This window comes from Chamaea fasciata, unplaced genomic scaffold, assembly GCF_029207755.1.
Source record: "Chamaea fasciata isolate MVZ Bird 193981 ecotype frontalis unplaced genomic scaffold, bChaFas1.0.hap1 SCAF_7, whole genome shotgun sequence".
Taxonomy (NCBI): domain Eukaryota; kingdom Metazoa; phylum Chordata; class Aves; order Passeriformes; family Sylviidae; genus Chamaea; species Chamaea fasciata.
The window spans coordinates 27,491,200-27,509,683 of NW_027094092.1; positions in this window are offsets into that span (position 1 = coordinate 27,491,200).

Consider the following 18,484-nt stretch of genomic DNA (forward strand, 5'->3'; position numbering starts at 1 on the left):
TGTCCTCGGCCCTTGGGGTCAGTGGCTGTCTTGAAGGAGGCAGGCTGCACGTTGTGCAAGCACACTTTTGCTGTCCTGATGACAGAGCTTAGCAGGAGGTGCAGCACTCTCCTGTCTCTCCAGCTGCACCGCCGGGGTGTTTGCACTGTCCCCCCACCACGGTGCATTGAGGCACTTAACTGAGGGGGAAGGGAAGGTAACGGACAGCAAGTACTTCTAGGGGACAGAAGGGGTTTTAGGCTTTACCCTTTTATTGTATGCCAGTGAGAATGCCAGGCATTTAGCAGCTGGGGAATCGAGCCAACAGTTTATTAATATTTGTTGTGTATTTCTGCTATGTTGGGTGAAAATGTAAAGTGTTATTACATTAGTACATTCAGAATATATGATTTTACTGCTGGTTTGAAATGAGAAAACGACTATTTTCAGATCAGCTTACTGCCCTTTGTGTGCATGAAGTTAAAAATAAAACACTTCATACCTGAAAATTGCTGATTTTTCCAGTATTGATATTTTCTTTCAGACTCCTGTCAGTTTAGTCAGCCATCTGATTCAGTTCATTGTAACAAACTATAGGTTTCACCTCCATGGTGACTCAGGAAATATTTCGACTCTTTCCACTTTCAGAAGCCAGGGAGGGAGAAAGGCAGGTTTTATTCTTTGTATTCAGAAAGACTGATGAAGGATGACACATTAATTTCTCGTTCATCTCCTTTCCATGTCTTGAATGATTGAATTGGCTGGCTGGGAGAGTGTTTCTTTCTGTAGCGGTCTGAAGGGTCTTTGCTGCCATGGCTCATCTCTGTGTGAGAAACCACAGTTCAGCATTTTGTCCACTTGGATAGGACTCCTCCTGCTATTGCTACAGAAGACTTTGAAACTGCTAATTCTCATCAGGGACCCTTGTGCCTACAAGATAAGGACTTCCCTTCCATTTCTCAAGATCTTCTGCCTGGAAGACCAAACCCCCTGCTGCCCATGAATTCTGATGGAGCACACATCTGTTTCCAGCCTTAACATATACTTCTGCTGGACACAGGACCTCATTTGGGTGTTCACAATGTACTCCCACTGCAGAATTTGCCAGCAGCAGTGAAAAAGGAAATATCTGCTGAAAACCAAAGGACAAGACATGAATGTTATGCCTAACCTACTCTTCCTTTATAGCTCTCCTGGAGTGCAACATTAGAGATGTGCCCCTGCATCCTTTTGGGAAGGTTGGGCATGAGGAATTTGCAAGTATCATCTCCCTTGATCTTCATTACAGAATATCTTTCCTTGTTCATTCTCATTTTTTTCTTTCCTTACAGTATTTCAGAGTCAGTGTATACTAAAACTGATTTGAAAGGTTTAGAACAATTCAGAAATAGACAGGTCCAAATCAAACCATCAGCTTTTATCTCTCCCTTAGAAGTGTTCAACAAACCTTTGATCATTGCAGAGAATCAAACTTGTGTGCTTATTTAATCTCAACTCAGCATTAAGGCCATACAGTAGTTCATAAAGGCTTTTTAGTCATAAAATCTTCTTAAAAAAAAAAAAAGAGACATTTCATCTTTACTTTGATGGCTTTCCATTTCTTCTGCTGCAGCAGAGATCAACAGTCTTCCTGCTCACTTCAACTTCCTTCCAGCACTGCAGCCTGGGTCAGAAGTGATGGGTATAGGCCTGGAAATAATTTATTTCATTGAATTGCAGAGGTAAAGAAAATCTCAAGAGTATTTAAGTAAATTGTCATCTGTGCAACTCAGTCAGACCTTCTAAGAACCAGAAGCTTGTGTACATGCTAATTTATTGCTTCACCTTTTCTTCATCTACCATTTCAGGTTGAATGCGCCATTGGTATACACTTTTTTTTTTAAATTAGAAATGGTTGAAAAGAAAAACACCAACAATTAAAATGGGGGATGAGGAAGATTGAGTTACAATCTTTGCTGTTGACCCTTTATTTGATTTGGGACAACATTGGCCCCATTATTCTAAAGGAAAATAGAAGGAGGATAAATCTGTGACATCACAGCACTTATCCCAGATAAAGGCTGTTTTGTCATCATCTTGTAAGTTCACTTTTAAAATGCTGAAGTGATGATCTCTGAATAATGGCACTGGCACAGCCTTACTGTGTGATGCTACGGTATTGATTTTTAATTAGGAGACTAAGTTATATATACAAATATATATATACACACACATATATATTGGTGTATCATCCTAATGTTATTTCGTGTAAACTTTTCTCACTGATCAGGAATAGATCTAGAGTCTTACAGTAAGTATTACTGAAGAAGGAGGAAAGAGAAAATCCTACTCGTTTTGGAAAGGTGTGTCAGCATTCCAACAAAATAGGGAATAACCTTATCCCTTACAACTTAATCTAAATTGTATTTGGAGCATGACTTATCAACACATGAGAGAGAATCAATGCTCTAGAAAGCGGGACTGATTCTCAACTGCCCTTACTCAACATTCCTCCACTGACTTTGTGGTTGGCCTGGTATCCTTGAAGATGCCAAGTCTAAGTCTTGGACTTTAGTCTTTATGAAAAGGTGTGTGGCTGTTTGATAGTTGAGCACACCCAATACGTGCAAGAAAACAGTTATTTCTATCTCTGTCTATAAGTCTGGTCTGTTTATGCCCTGTTCTGGCTCGGCCTTGCTCTGGTGATGCCATTTCACAAGCTCCAAAGGAAAGTAAGAAATCTCAGCAAAAGATAATGATGGAACAGTCAGCAACCAGGGCAAATGTCTCTCTGACTTCAAGGAGTTTGTGCTTGTTTCATCAGTTTTCAGTGTACTGCCTTCTGATTTTCTGTAAACAACTCCTCACTGCTATACCAGGAAACAGTGGGCAGCAGCACATTATTTTCCTCACCTGTATGAGACCTCACTTCAGTCAGCTCCATCCTCCCCACTCTTACTCATTCCTAATCTGTTTTAGTATTTTTGATCTCTTTGTCTCTTCAAGTGGAAATTTTTTCCAGCCCCTCTCATTTTTAGCATCTCTCCCTGGAGTCAGTCCTCTTCAGCATCATTTGCTCTGAGACAGCCACCCAGGATACACCAGAGGTGTTTAAAGCTTTACTTCCAAGCTTTACTTCTCTCCCAGTGGTTTTTTTAGCCATCCCGTGAGAAGGCCCATGGTCACCTCTGGGATATTTTTCCTTTGTGATTACAGCTCACCCCAAAGGAACCTGTGTTACAGCCAAGCGAAGCCACGCATCCTTGCTGCTGGCACACACCCCCTCCTTTCCCCAGTGCTCCAGCTGGGGATGTGGTCAGGCTGCCGGTGCATGAGATCACATCCAGCAGGGCTACTCCCTGGAAGCCAAAGTGTTGCTTAGTAACCCACTCATGGAAGTACCAGAAGCATTTTTCAATCTGTCACATTGGCAAAGAACACTGGCTTCTTGATTTACAGGCATTCTGCTGTACGCGGCAGGGCCATGCTCCATTATCTTGCATCCAATACTATCTGCAAGCAAGGAAACGAACCTCCCATTTAATGGAGGGGCTGGGAGAAGGTGGGGGTGTGAGGCACAGAAAATATTTTTCTAGGATTGTATGTGAAGCTTTTAGCTGGTTCTCCTGGCATCTAGTCCTCATCTTAACTCCCTTCCCATGGGAGATATTCCCTGCTTATGAAATGCACTCCAGGGTCCTATAGCAATTGGCCAAACAGGACCCTGCAGCACCTTCATCTATTATGAGACATTACTGCAATAAAACTTGGTGTGTCATACAGAAACTGGATGAGGTATTGCAATATTTATGCTGTAAGCCTCAGTGTCATGGACAATTGCTACAGAATAATGTATGTCTTCTCTTAATGCAGTGGAGTCACAGCAGCTTCAGCAGAGCACACTGAACACAGATCATCTGTGATTGCATGGTTTCCTCAGTTATTTTCAAATTATTCTGTTACAGAGACTAAAATGAAAAATATCCTCTCATTTAAAAATAGACCATAAAGGCTCTTAGGTTACTCCTCCTTTGAGGAATAATTCAGTCTGAGAGCAAAACATCCAGGAACTGGGTTCTGACTTCAGAGGCTGACTCCTTTATCTGGCACTGGTTTGTCATTAAACATGGCTTAAAAAAGTAACTTGAGGGCTTTTATTTGAGGTACCTTATTGATTTTGCCATCACATCTCCTGCTTTTGGAAATGAAAAGGTATTTTAAACAATGTCTAGCTTTGAGCTCTGGGGACCAGCTGGACTCTTCCCATCCTATTTCTTGTTATCAAAGACAGTAGAACCATAGAGTGTGTCCAGCTATGGCATCACCCATTTCTGTGACTTGCCTCCTCTTGACAGATTGTGTCCTGGAAGCCCTCTGCAAAAAACTGAAGGACTTTTATATGGGTTGTGGAAGATCCAGGGTGGTCTGAAGACGAGGTTGTTAGACAAATGTACCCAAGGGCTCTTTTCATCTTTGGAGTGTCATTTACCTGGGATGATGCTCAGTGTTGCAGTGATGAAATCAGCGAGTTTCATCACATTTTTTTTGTGCAAAGCCTTGTCAGTGCAAGGCCAGTGACATGCACAATAGTCATTGTGCTAAAGCTTGGCTCAGCATAAAGATGAAAAAATATGCCACACTATCAGAAGCTCCTGACTTGATTTCTGAGAACTTTCTGAGGAGCTGAGTACCTTCCTGTGCTCTTTCCCAGTCTAATAAATAAATTTGCTATGGGATAAAGAGTCTTTCAAATTTATTGTATGTAGTTGTATTTTTTGCACATAGTTTAAGAAATACAGAAAGTGATCAAAAAATGCTCCTGATGACTGGCCAGCATAAGAGCATTTGATGATCTGCTGTGGATCCCAGAGCAGAAGTGTCCACATCACAGAAATATTCAGAATGAACTGGTTACTCCAGGGGGCAGGGAGCATTCTTGGCAGGGAAGCAAAGACTATGAAGGCCTGATCTACATTTTAGCTCTTAGAACTGGCTGTGCCAGCTCAGAAGTGATGGAAAGCTTGCCATTGTGATGCTTTGCTCTGTGGAAAAGAGACTCAGAGAAGCACTAAGTGTACAATGCATTATTGTTTTAAAAGAATCAGGGTATCTGTTTCCAGTCTTCTAATACATTAACCTTGAAGTTTGTTCATAATGAGGTAGTCTAGCCTTACCAGTTAGCCACTGAAGCAAAAGACTTGTTGTTATAAAGACAGTGGGCTAGGGAAGAGCAGGTGTACTGGGTAACCTCTAGGCAATACTGAGAAAGAACATCCACTCCCTATATTCACAGGGGAGGACACCTCTTTCTTTGCACTTACTGCACATTCTGCATCTTAAAATTAGTTGAGGTGAGAACCATTTTAGAGCAACTGAGTGAGCTACAAAGCGGGAGAGGTTCCACTAGTGTTAATTCTTGTTGTTTAGGCTTTGGGGTTTCTATCTGCTCATATACTCACAGCCTTCTTTTCAACACTTGAAGATGCTCTAGATTACTTCTGTCTCACCTAACTGGGATCTGCCTGCCCCTATGGAAAAAAACAAATTGTGGGTTGGAAGCTGCCCCACTTCCTGGCTGTACATACCCCTATCTATTCAACATGTATGTGTATGTTGAGTGATTGCGTGGTAGTGGCTTTTGTAATGCAATAACTGTGGTGTCAAGAAAATGTGGTTGGAGAAAACTGCTTACAAATTAACATGAATAGAAAATCAAAGTCACTGAAAAGGCAGTACAGCTGAAGAATTCTTACTGTGAGCCACCACCATGTTTTCCACAATGCCAACTTCTGTATCCTCTAAATAGCCTTTTATCCTCTTTGCAGCAGAAGTGAACTTTAATTTTGTGTCTGTACTCTGAACTGGAGACATTGGTGCTCAGTCTTTTCCTAATGTGCTGATGAATTGAAATGCTAACCTTGTCATGGGTTCGTCAGCTTCTGTAGCTTCCCACCAAAATACTCCAATGCCAGTTGGTGAGTTTTGGGTGCTGCTGACTGAACCATGCCATTGAAATGCTGGTCTTCAGGGCCAGGAGGTTTTGTATTGATGCTTGTAAGGAAAACCCAGCAGTCTCAGATGAACCCAAATGTCATATTAGTCACATGGCAGGTACAGAGACAAGTCAAAATAACTGAGTAAGGGGAAAAACATAAGGTCTCCTGCCTGAAGAAAACCCCACATACCATCTCATTTCAGAGGAAAAACCCTTCTGTGACCAATCCTGGGTGACAAGTATTTGGGCTCAAAGGCTGGAAAGACCCATCTCTGTAGTGTGTTTGTCACTGTGTCTTTGGTTAAGTACATGTACCAGAATAGGAGAAAATGCCTGTCTTTCTTTCAAATTCCTTTTCAGCTAGGTACACTGCCTCCAGGTTGCCTGTTGCTACACCCCTTGAGGCCTCATTGGAGTTTACACTATCTTGCGTGGTATTTGTTTACTTTCAACGGCCACAGACTAAGGTTACAGGTTTGGGAACCAGTACATAATTGTAACGACAGCTTCCTGTGTTACTTCCCCCCCCTCCCCTTCCTCTTTTGTAAAGTGTGAACCTTTCTTTGGAACTCTGAAGTGACTGTATTGTTACAATGTTTGTATGTAGAGATTTGTTTTAACATGGCTTGTGTGGAGGACCTTTGCTCTTCTTATCTCACATTCAGTTTTATTAAGTGCTTGATAGCTTTGCCAGCCTTCTGTGGGGGAGGAGAGGTGATGGGATGGCTTCAAAACTTGGCTTTTTTTTAAGGGAAATTTGCCCAGCTTTACCTAGAGCAGTATGAGAATCTGGGGTGCTCCTGACTGTTCTTCAGTAATCCTGATCTGATTGCTTCTTGGAGAAAGAGATCAGCCTTGAAACCCTCAGAAAAAAATATATTGTTTAATGTGCTAAGCCAGCACTGACCAAGAAGGCCCATCAGTTTGTCATGCATGGAAACCTGCATGGTGTTTCACCCCACCAGAAGGTGTCTGTTGAGCACAGAGTGAATCATGGCAACTCACATGCTCTGCGGATGCCAATGGAGCCACCGCAGCTTGCACCAGCCAAGGATCGGCCCTTCTGTGTTTTGGTGGTTAGGAAACCTGTGAGTGAAATCCTACTGAGGTTTGAGAGGTGACGAAAATGGGTGTTGGAAGCCTCTCAACTTCACAGGATTTCTTTGGTATTCATACACATTTGCAAGAATGTATTCCAAGCATCTTGTACTGTTATTAGTAACTTGTACTGTAGTTTGTTAGCAGTGTTGACTACCTACATAGCTAATATTCTGTTGCAACTTAGAAAACGTGTAAACAACAGCAGAAAACAGAAGTTTAGAACTTGTATGTACTGGGTTTTTTTTATATTAAAGCACTTCAATTAAAAGTTCAAGGAAAAATGCTTCTGCAGTCTTTGTATGTGTTTGGATAACAGATGTGTGGAAAGAGATGGGAGTGCCATCTTCGCAAGATATTCCCTGTTTGCTTTGGTACTAACCTAAAGAGATGGTCAAAATTTTGGGAAGAACTTTGCATGTTAAAGTTTGTTCAGCAAACAGAAGGTGCCAGCAACCTGGTCCAGAAGACATGGTAATCTTATGGAGCCCCTGCGACCAACGCTGAAGTGTCTGAGGGATGGCCGAGCCATCACCGAGTGCTGATTCACACAGACGTGAGTATCTGCAAAAGAGGTTTTAAATGGGGACCAGTTAATGAATGAGTCCACGTGTAATATATTAGATTTCCTTTATTTTTATCGCCAAGTCACTCACAGGTCACTGGAAGCCTGTTCACGTGAAAGTGAAGGAAAAGCATCCCCAGCCCGGGGTTATTTCAGGGGTACTGGAAAGTGGTGAGTTTGGGCACCAGAGGAGTTGTGTTGGAAAACAGCAGCACACACAGGCAACAAATGGTCCTCACCACACATCCCAGAAATTGTTTCTCTCTCCTTCCTGCCCCCTGGCCCCCCTCAATGTGCATATCCAAATACTTTCCTGGATCACATCACTGTGGGATCGGCATGCATAAACAGACATCTCTAAAGCAGCTTGTGATTTGGTGATCTCAGCCCAGCTCTTAGTAGCCAGATGCCCACAATACGAAAACAACCATCAAAACTGTCTCTTTTGCTGCCACTGTTTAATCAAAGGGACAATGGGAGAGAATGGCAGTCTTATTTCTACAAAGAGCCCTTCAATGTCAAATTTGCCATACAGTAGAGTAGCATTCACCTCTGTGGCATAGACCACAACCACTCCGGAGGGGAACAAAAGCTCTCAGACAGCACGCAATTAATCCAGCATCTATTAAACCAAGCACGGGTAATTTTGAAGGAACGTAACAGATTTCTGCTTTAAATTATTCTAGGCACTATTTTTTTTTAACTCTACACAGTATGCACAGCTCCAAGTACAAACCAGAAGGCTCTGTTTCTGGCAGCTGTTATCTTCCCGGTAGCTGTTTTACATCCCTGGCATCTCATAATCCTGAGACAAAAATCAAGTAAAACACAGCAGAGGAACAGCATTAAAATGCCTCTGGCTTTCCTGCTGCCCAAAGCCGTGTTCAGGTGCGCAACGCCAGAGCAAACAATTAATTCCATGACCAAGGGAACTAATGAAATCTGGTTTCCTATGGATTTATGACAAGACGTTACCTTGGTGCCAGAGACTTGAGGAGTTCGTCTTTCTGCCAATATCTTGAATCCAGATGAGCATTTTATCAGCACTAGTCTCTGGAATGGCATAATGAACTTTGAAATGGATACATTAAAAAAGAAAGCTATATTACACAACATACAGTGAGAGATGAAATTTACTGATGGGAATTTACAAGATAATTAAAATCACAGATCAAAACTAATATACCTTGTCTGCTAAGTCCTAAAAATGGGACTGCTGCTTATTTTATTTCTGTAATGTCTGTCGCTACTTTTTCCAGTGCAATGCCATTGAATAACAGTGTGATTGCCAGTGGTGTGACTGCAATAAAAGACACATAGTATTTTTAATAGTAGAGCAAAAGGTGTAAATAAACAATACGTTTTCACAGAGGAGGAAAATTACCCAAAAATCTAAGATGGACATGTATTTCTAAATCTTTATAAAAGTGATTTGGAAAAGAAGAGGAAAAGTGAAGTGAGAAGTTTACTGAGAATGAAAAACTGTTCTGGGCAGTCAAAACAAGAGTCGACTGTGAAGAGCTGCAGAAGTTTTTCATGATAATGAGGAACTGAGTTGTAAAATGACAAATGAAATCTACTGTCGATAAATGCACAGTAATGCTTCTGGGGGAAAGAAACACCCTAATTATACATGCATAATGAGGGGCTCTAAATCAGCCATCACTTCACGGGAAAATGATCTCAGCATCGTCGCTAATTTTGAGAAAATGACAGGTCAAGGCTGAGCAGGTGTCAAAAAAGCAAGTAAAATGTTAGGAATAACTAGGAAAGGAGGAAAAAAAAGACTAAACAGAAAACATCATTAAGTCTCTGCATAAATCTGTGGTGTGATCCTTTGCTGGGCAGTGTTTGCGGCTTCTCCGCTAGTGTTTGCCTCTTCTCCTCCATGCTCCCACCCTCCCATCCCCACAGCCTAAAACACATCCAAAGAGCCAGAAGAGGCACAGGGGACAGCCAGAAAGCACTGGCACTAGGGGACAGCTGCCATGTAAGGAGAGAACAAGTGTGCTGGGACTCACTGGCTGTCAAGAGAGATGGCAAAGAAGAGACAGGTTTGCAGGTTTGCCAGGAACCAGCCACCGCAGAGAGCAAGGTGCACCTCCAGCCCCAGCCACACTGAAGCATCTGGCTCACTGCCGCTGAGTTGGCACAGCTCAGCTGTGGGGTACACGCTCTGTATGTACCTTGGTCCTCATATTTTTGGCCCCCAAATTTCCTTTAGAGGTCACTATTAGGGAAGGTTATCTCCACATCCAATCCCATACTTTGGTTCTCACAGCTTATTTTAATAGAGTTTATCCCTAATCTTAGATTTATTTTCCTACCCCTTTCGTATCTGTCCATAGGGGGAGAAAATCCATTTGACACTTTAACCATAGTTCCTTGAGCAAGTTAAGCTGTGCCTGCTTACTTCATTCGCTACAGTTGATAAAAGATAATCAAACAGCTTGTGGTTGAAGCCTTTGCCATTTTTCTGGTACAAAACCCACATGAAACAGTAAATCCAAATTCAGCAAACCACAGCGAAACTCCAGGTGGGTGCAAACCTAGCACCACATCAGAAGACAGTGAACGTCCCATCCACTTCTGTGGGACCAGGATTTCATCTCTAAGTTTAGAAGCTTCCTAAGAAGATACAACAATGATTGCAAAGACTGAAGGTGGCTCTTCATCACAGCAGAAATTGATTTAGTGGCTTTTTATTTCGTGCTACTGCAATGCCTGAGTGCATCTATCTGTTCTGATACCACAATAGTTCACTGTTGCACAACCTCTGCTTTAGTGATTTGTTTACGTGCTCATCTTATTCTTGGGAAATAAGAATCCATAGGAACTGAAAGAGCCTCCTTCCCAAAGCTAGCTGGCTGGCTGTGCTGAATGGAAGAAAGTCTCATCAGTCTCAAAGGGATGCTGTGGAGAGCAACGGTACCTCCCCGGCAGCCTGACCTTGGTGAGGAGACAGGAGACTCACCATTTGCGACAGGCAGCAGTTCCCTTTAATAAATATTTCATGGCAGAGAATGGCAGACTTGGGGAGAAAATGGAGGGCAGGGTTCAGCCTGTGACGCAAGGTGATGTGACCAGACCTTGTCTAGCAGGGCTGGAGGCCACCTAATTGGCATTCCCACGCCATTCTTACGAAGAGCATTCTGTAGTCCTCTGGGAACACAAAAATAATTAAAAGGCCCCTCAGCATGCAGTGTTGCTAATGGGCTATTGCCTGTCATGTGATGTTTTTGTGCTCAATTAGAGCTGAGCAACACAGACTGCTCAAAATTCCCATCTCCCTCTGAGAGACACCTGGGTGGACCAAGCCTCTTTTTCTGCTGCACGATGGCCCTTGATGCGCATTGCCCTGCAGCGTTTGTGATGAGGAGCTGAAGGCTGGGGCTGCAGCTGAGCTCTGTGCAGCCGAGCACACGGTGCTGTATTTCCGGTGCTGCAGACGGAGCTCTGGCACTGGGGGCAGAGCACACGGGGCTGGTCGGTTCAGAGCACTCATCCCCGCGCAGCCGGGCACCTCTGCCGTGACCTGGAGCTGCAGGATGACTGCACATATGGTACAGAGCAAAGGCCCTGGACCTCTTCCAGGCAGGGCCTCACTCACACATCACATATCTGTGTGGACTTCTGGCTTTTCCTAACGCAGTGCAAGGCCACAGCTGCCTGGCAAAGAATTCCTTCAATACTCCCCCTTTTCTCTGTGCAGATCCTGCATAGGATGATGCTGAGAGACCTATCAACACCTTTCGTGCTTGCTCAGGAGGGATTTGGCCACCTGAAGGCAATTTCCTTCTTGCAATCTCAGACTGCCTTCTGTCCAGGCACCTGTTTTATTTACCAGCCCTGCTGTAGAGGCTGCCTTGCCAGGTCTCTGTGCCCAACACTGTCTCTGATGCGCTCACAAGCCTTGATTCACTTTGCAAGCCATCAGTGCAAGCCATTGCTGCCTCGTTCGGGCCAAAACAACAATTCCTCTCCAAGGTATGGTTGTTTGAGCATTCATGGGCTAAACTTTAGGTAATTAGCATTGTTAATGTTCTCTGTGTGATATTACAGCTGTGGGCCTCATTAAAATATTCTCCTGGGAGAAGTCAGGTGAAAAGTCAGGTGTCAGCTTTGCTTCATGTGGAAAAGCCTGCCTGTTATTCTGAGAGAATTATTTGTTTAAACACTGGATTTACACATGATGGTGTATTTAATCCCCAGTGCTTCTGACAGCCGGAGAGCTGGGCTGAGCTGCTGAGCAGCACTGGTTTGGAACCCAGCAGCAAGGCTCTCCATTTCTTCTCTCTAAGAAAGGCTTCACCCTGTGGGCTCCTGCCCAGGATGCAGGCAGCAGGCAGGAGTCTGCAGGTTGGTCTCCCCAATGCCAGCTGCCCCACCCCATCATGAAGCCCTGTCAGATCCTGCCCACTGCCTGGCTAGCCCCAGCACAAGCCCCAGAAGCTTCCCTGAGCAGCCGGAGCCTGAGGAGTGCTTTTAAAAGAAAGGACAGTGACAAAAGGCCACAGAGTAGCTCAAACTGATCTGAACCAATGGAGTTCAAGTGATGAGAAGAGAAACAAAGAAACAGCCTCTGCTCCTCAGCCAGGGGATGGCATGGCCCAGGACCATTTTCCCATGGCACGACCAGGCGCAGTGGTGGTCATCCCATCCTGTCTCTGTATTTTGTACAAGGAGTGGGAGACTTGAGCATGTTGCCACTGCAGGCAGTGAGGAAGTTATGTCCCAGTAAGGGCCTGGAGGAGTCCACGTAGCTCAGACATGGGGCACGACACATCTATGCTCTACAGGAGGCTCTGCATTTGAGCTGTGACCTTCCTGAGTTCTTTTCCCCAGGCCTGCCAGCAGCTGCTTGGGCAATTATTTATAAACAGGAGTGGAGTTGAGCTTCTCCAGCTGAAGGAGGTGGCTGTGGACAGATGTTAGTGCAACAAATGGGCACATACCAGCTGTTTGCAGGCGCTGAGCAGCGGCAGGCAGAGATGCCCACTGACAGAGACAGAGACGTAGAGAGATGCATGCTGGCTCTAGACCTGACCAGCTGTAGCTGCACAGAATGTAAAGCATAAATAGTGGTGTTATTGCTTTTTTTTGGGGGGGGGGGAGGGGGTCGGCTGGGTTTTTTTTTTCTTTCTTTGTTGTTGTTTGGGGTTTTTTTTAATGTTTCACTCCGTATGCCTCTGGTACCAATTAGCGGGTCGACCTCAGGAGCTCAGAGCGCTGTTCTTGTGCCTGGGGAGAACAGCCACCACTGTGGCTTGGCTGAGTGCTCAGTCCCAGGCTAAGCTTTGTGTTTTGAGATGCCACACATGATTGTCAGTCACCTGGCTGCCATCTGAGGCCAATAGCTGCAGCCTCTAGGTAGGTTTCTCCAAGAATGATTTTGTTGTGTTTTCCCTTGGCAGGCTGCTCGGATGGGTAATGACCGTTTGAAAGTCTCCCCCTTCCTTTCCATTCAGCTACTTAAACGTCCTCATTTCTCATGGATCTTTCTGCCCGTGGGAGTGGTAGGTAGGTGGCTGCAAGAGCAGAGAGGTGGAGAGATGCAATAGAGGTATCGGGTTTCTGGTGTGAAGACAAGCTGAGGGCCTGGGTGGGAATGAAGGATGGTGATGGGTGAGTAGGAGGAAGCCTCACAGGATGGAAAGGAGGAGTGAAGAGACTGAAGGAGTGAAGAGATGAAGATGGGAATGGAAGATTACCTGACTGCAGGGAAAGGATTTGTACAGCAGGATGCTGCTTTGTGTCGATTATGCAAATCACCTGTGCGTGCTGTGCAGTGCTTCCTTGGGTTTGCTGTTTTGGTAGAGGATGGCTGGCTGCTCCCAAGGCTGCTGCTGCAGCCCCTGTCATGGTGGGCAGCACCAGGCCAAGAGCACAGGAGGGTAAATGGAATTGTCTTGGTCAGCTTTTCCAGGAAACACCTCTGCTGGTTCTTACTGGGGTACTCCCAGTGAGTCTACTATGCTGCTTCACACCTGCCAAAAATCTGACCCATCAAATTTTGTGCTGAGGGAAGTGTTTATTTCTTCTTTCACTAGTAAAATTATCAGCAAAATTACCTGTTTTACCACATCCTACTTGCTTTTTTAGGAGCATTTCACCAGAGTTTAGGAGCATTTCACCAGAGCTAGCTAAATCCAGTCAACATTCCTGTTGTTCTGAACTTACTCAGAGCTGGGAGGAGCCTGGGGTAGAATCACACAGTGTAAAGCTCAGGAGGATCCACTTTTTGGCTTGGGCCTGTCCATATATCCATAGTCCCACCTTGTCCTAACCTTCAGTGTGCAAGAGCTGTGCACAAAGCTCTCTGTCTTTGTGCAGAGAACACAAATAGCTCTTGGAAAAATTTGACTCCTTCTGTAGCCAGGCCATGCAGCCAAATCAAACTGCAAAATTTGGGTCCACATTTTGTCTGATGCCTGGTCAGGGTATTCAGAGTAGAGCTTAACTTTGCCTCATGAATGTGAGGCAAATAGCAGAGCTGAGAGGTGGCAATGCTTGCTGCAAAGCCCGTGCCATACCTTCATACACCTGGAGCAGAAGCCATGGACAAAAATTCCTTGTAAGAATGGGAATCACGTAAGGAAAACAATTTTGTCTCAGGAGAATCCAGAGCAGGATTTTATACATTGGTAGAGGCCAGAACAGTGCGATATCAGCTACTAAAATCTTTACTAATAACACCAACTTTGGAGAATCGCTGGGCACAGGGATTTTATCTAATTTAAATGTAGCTCTCCTGTGCTTCCTTTGCTGCGAACTCGTGCAGATGAAAGAGGAATAACTATCTTGCCAACAAGCAGTTCCACGTACTGGAGATTAGCAGAGGCACCAGTGAGGAGCGGGGCTCCTGCCGGGTGCTGACATTCCCGCGGCGCTGAGCAGAGCCTGCATTCAAATTATTCTGAGGGAGCCGAGTCTTCTGCAGGGGCAGCACAAGGAATGCATCAGGGACTGGGCAAAGGGGTGCCTGTGCCTCACAACTCACTGAGCACAGGAGTGTCCACTCATTATCTGCCTGAGAGACTGGTGTGTGACCCCTTTGCTCCTGCCCTGCTGCATGGGTGTGTTTCCATGTGCATCTGTGTATCTGTTTCAGGGCTAGCATGTTCATCTGATGATACATATTTAAATAATGTAAATAATTGACATGCAATAAGGAAATGCGCTTTATCAAATGAAGCGAGACCAGGCAAGGCCCAGCATCAATTCATATTCATATGCTGTGCATTTCCTCCCTGTTTAATCTGTGTTTTAAAGGAACCTGTCCCTACTGGGAATTCCACTGCCAGCCCTCACCGGCCTCATTTTGTGCCTACTATGCCTTCAAAACTAATCCATACTCAAAGTCAGAGGCTCATGTCAGCTTCATTTTGAGAGTGAGCATTTAATTTCTGTGTGCTCCTATCCTTTAAAAACCCCAATATTTAAGCTAATAAAAGGGAAGAGCAGGGGGAGAGTAGAGAAACAGCAATCTGACTCTCCACCCATCCACCCATCCATCCACCCATCCACCCATCCACCTGGCACAGCTAAACCCAACATTTTACTATGAAAACAGGTATCTCCTTGTCCTCTCTCTGCCATATTGACATTAGGACTCTGTGTAGGACTCACGAGGCCTATTTCTTCTGGAACTAAATTCAATGCCCCTGCACTTCTTTCACCTGCCTTTAAAAGTTTCTTCTTCCCTGTGCCTATTTTCTAATGGTAGCATAAAGTTTTGAATGACGAAAGAGGACTTAAATTTATAGTGACTGGTGATCCTGATGGCAAGTGCCAGGTGAACAGTACAAATCTTCCCTAAATCCAGCTTGTCCTTGATCCAAGCATATGTGTACCCCTTCCACTCTCTGTGCCTCCAATTGTTCCTTCTTTGGTTCTGGGAATGTGTGGAGCAGCAATTTCATTAATTGTGTGCTGAAGCCTGCGAACAAATTTGCATCTGTGCACAAAGGTGCTCCCCTGGCCACCCTGTCTGTGCTGTTACACTTAATTGGTGTGAGCGTGGCAAGGGAGAAACCAGCAGGCAGGCACTGCATTTAGCTTCCCTCTTTCTTCCCCTCTCACTCAGAGATTCTTCTACATTATTTTTGATTCAGAGTCTCCAGGCATCTTGTTTAATTTATGCTGCAACTTTCTTATTGTCCCCAGAAATGCATTAGAAAAGAAAAGAATCCATGCAGAGGATCTTTACAAGAGGGTGAAGGAAGCTGCCAATGGTGATTATGCAGTGAGACAGTCAGCATGAAGAGTGGCTAGTGCCTCTGAACAAAGAAGTTATCAGTAAAAAATGGCAGCTTTGATCAATTTGTGTTTTCACTTGCCTCTATGAGAGGCTGTAACCCTTTAGCTTCAAGTCCAGCCAACAAACCCAGTCTGCTCTTCCCTGAAAAGGACTATGTGAAAAAAACCTTTCTTTCCCTCCATCTCCCCATTTGAGGCATTTAGGATTGGCATGGCATCTCCAAGCTTATGCCTGATGTTTCTTCCCCTCCTTCTGAACCTGGACTTTTGTCTTTGTCCTGTAACTGCTGTCCTGTGCTTTGTCCTGCTCTCACTCACATACAGACCATGAAGAACCTGCATATCTTGAGTGTTTTCAAGGGGGTGTTCACAAAGGCACTGCTGTCCAGGGAATACACCCCAAGGAAACGGTCTAGAGCAAGATCTGAGCTCTTCAACACAATGAGAGGGAGCAGTTCTGTGCCCTTTGCCTTGGGTATTGGCAAAGCTGCAATCCAGAGGGAGAGCTCCTGCTGCCTGCATGGAAATGTGTCCCCCTCCTCAGCAACAGCCTCCAGGATCTGTGCTTCCTGTGGGGGTGAGGGGAGAGAAGTCTGCAGCCATCACTCAGCCAGGGTGTCCCCTAGCATGGCCTCTAGCTGGAAATCCTGCCACAGCAGGGGAACTTGGCACCCCACCTCTCACAGGGGTACAGCTGGCAATGGCATAGAATCATCCTTTCTTAGCAGCACTTCTTTTAGAGAGTCTATGGCCCAGTATGGTGAGCCTTAGGACTGCAGGAGGAAGGAGAATTTAGCATGCATGTCCCTGTGTCTCTTGGGCCCACAGCATCCAGGTCTCATAACTCTCCTTTTCTCTGTGCTGTCCTGATGCCTCTATTGTTTCTCATCAGCTCTCAGTATGTTGATTTAATGTCTTCTGCTTTCCTGGGGCAGAAATAACACTTGTCCTTTCCCCTCATCTTGAAGACGATGCTATGCAGCTGTGGAGAGTCCTTGAGAGTCCATTAGTGGCATTACAGGCAGCTCTGACCCATAACCATCTTTTCTTTGTCTGCTCCAGACAAGAGATTGAATTTCCCAATCCTAAAAACTGTAATGAAAGGATGAACAGGAGACCAGGGTTGTTTCCTGGCTATAGCAGAGCTGTGATGCTCTCTGCAGAGGCATGGGTTCAGCTCCCCCTCAGTGCTCCCACTCAAGTACTTGATGACAACCAGAAGAGTTGGTTTTGGTACTGTCAGAACAGTGCCAGTTGCCTGTTTGGCCATGTGTAAATGAGCAGGACCTCCTCCAGGCACGAAATCCCTGGGAGGTGCAAGAGTTTGGCTCCTCCATGCTGCCGGCTTTTCTGGTGCTGCCCATGTGCAAAGCAGGGAACGCTGCCCAGGCGCTCAGTGGAGAAAGTGGAGTGAGGGATACTGTGGTGTGCCTCAAGAGTGGCACAGGAACAGCAGGTTCATTTTGTGCTGAATGCACAAACATGTGACTGTCCCAAGGCCACACAGTGTAACAGAGGAGTCATTCAACACAAAGCTTCGGCTCACTTGAAATGCAGGACTTGCTGGAAAACACTGTCCCCAAGGTCACTGAAAGATATTGCTGGACTCAACAGCTCAACACCTCCTGTTGAGCTGTTCAGAAGGTAACAACAAGCTCATTTGAAATGTGGCCCGAGGCTTGCTGGGAAGCCAAGCTCTGGCTGAGCAGTCTGCTCTGCCCAACACCCTGGGCCAGTGCTGACTGCAGCCTGCCTCCACCTGAGCAGACTCCCTTGTAAGGCAGCCCTGGGCTCCCTGCAAACCCAGGCCCCCTGTGAAACATCCATCAGTCGTGGATAGCCCACAGCTGAGCCCAAGCTTAGCTTTGTGTCTTGCATGAAGTGAAAAGCCAAGAGTATTTTCCTTGGCTCCACAGCACCTCCTGGTCTTGTCATTGCCTCTCCTCTACACTGCCACTGCTGTTTGTTTACTCCTAGGGATGAGTCAGACAGGCACTGGCATCTTGTCCTGATGTTTCTGGACGCACCAAAGTTTTCAGAAGCTTTTTGCTGAGGTGGTCCTGACTCCTCTGGGTTGCACCAGCTTCCCCTTCCCTCTCCCATTTCAGGGTAGCTTGAGCCATGATTGTGTGTTGGTACTTGCATGGGGAACCCAGTGTAGGAGCTGGAAGCTGACCATTTCTGGGTTGGAAATTTTGTGAGTGTAGAAGGCTGGAAAGCCAGGGCTCTGGCTCAGACAACAGCCACTCTGATTCCCTGTCAGAAGCTCTTCCTTATCCCTGCCATTTAGGTTTCTCCCTGCTTGAGGAGGCAAGTGAGTTATGATCTTGAGGAACTGGCATGGGCGCAGAGCCAGGGGAGACCAAGAGCAAGCAGACAAATGATGGGAGCTCTCAAATGAGTAGGTCAAAGACAGGAGGACAGAGAAAAGAGGGAGGAAAATTCAGACATAGTCTTCTGCTGCAGTTTCTGAGGAGGACAACTTCATTCCCAGCAATTAAAAGGTTAATTCCCTTGACAACACCTCCCCCTCTTTCCCAAAGTCTAGCTCAGAAATAATCAAAGTATTTAATTAATATTGCACTAGTCCAAATAAGTACAATCATCTT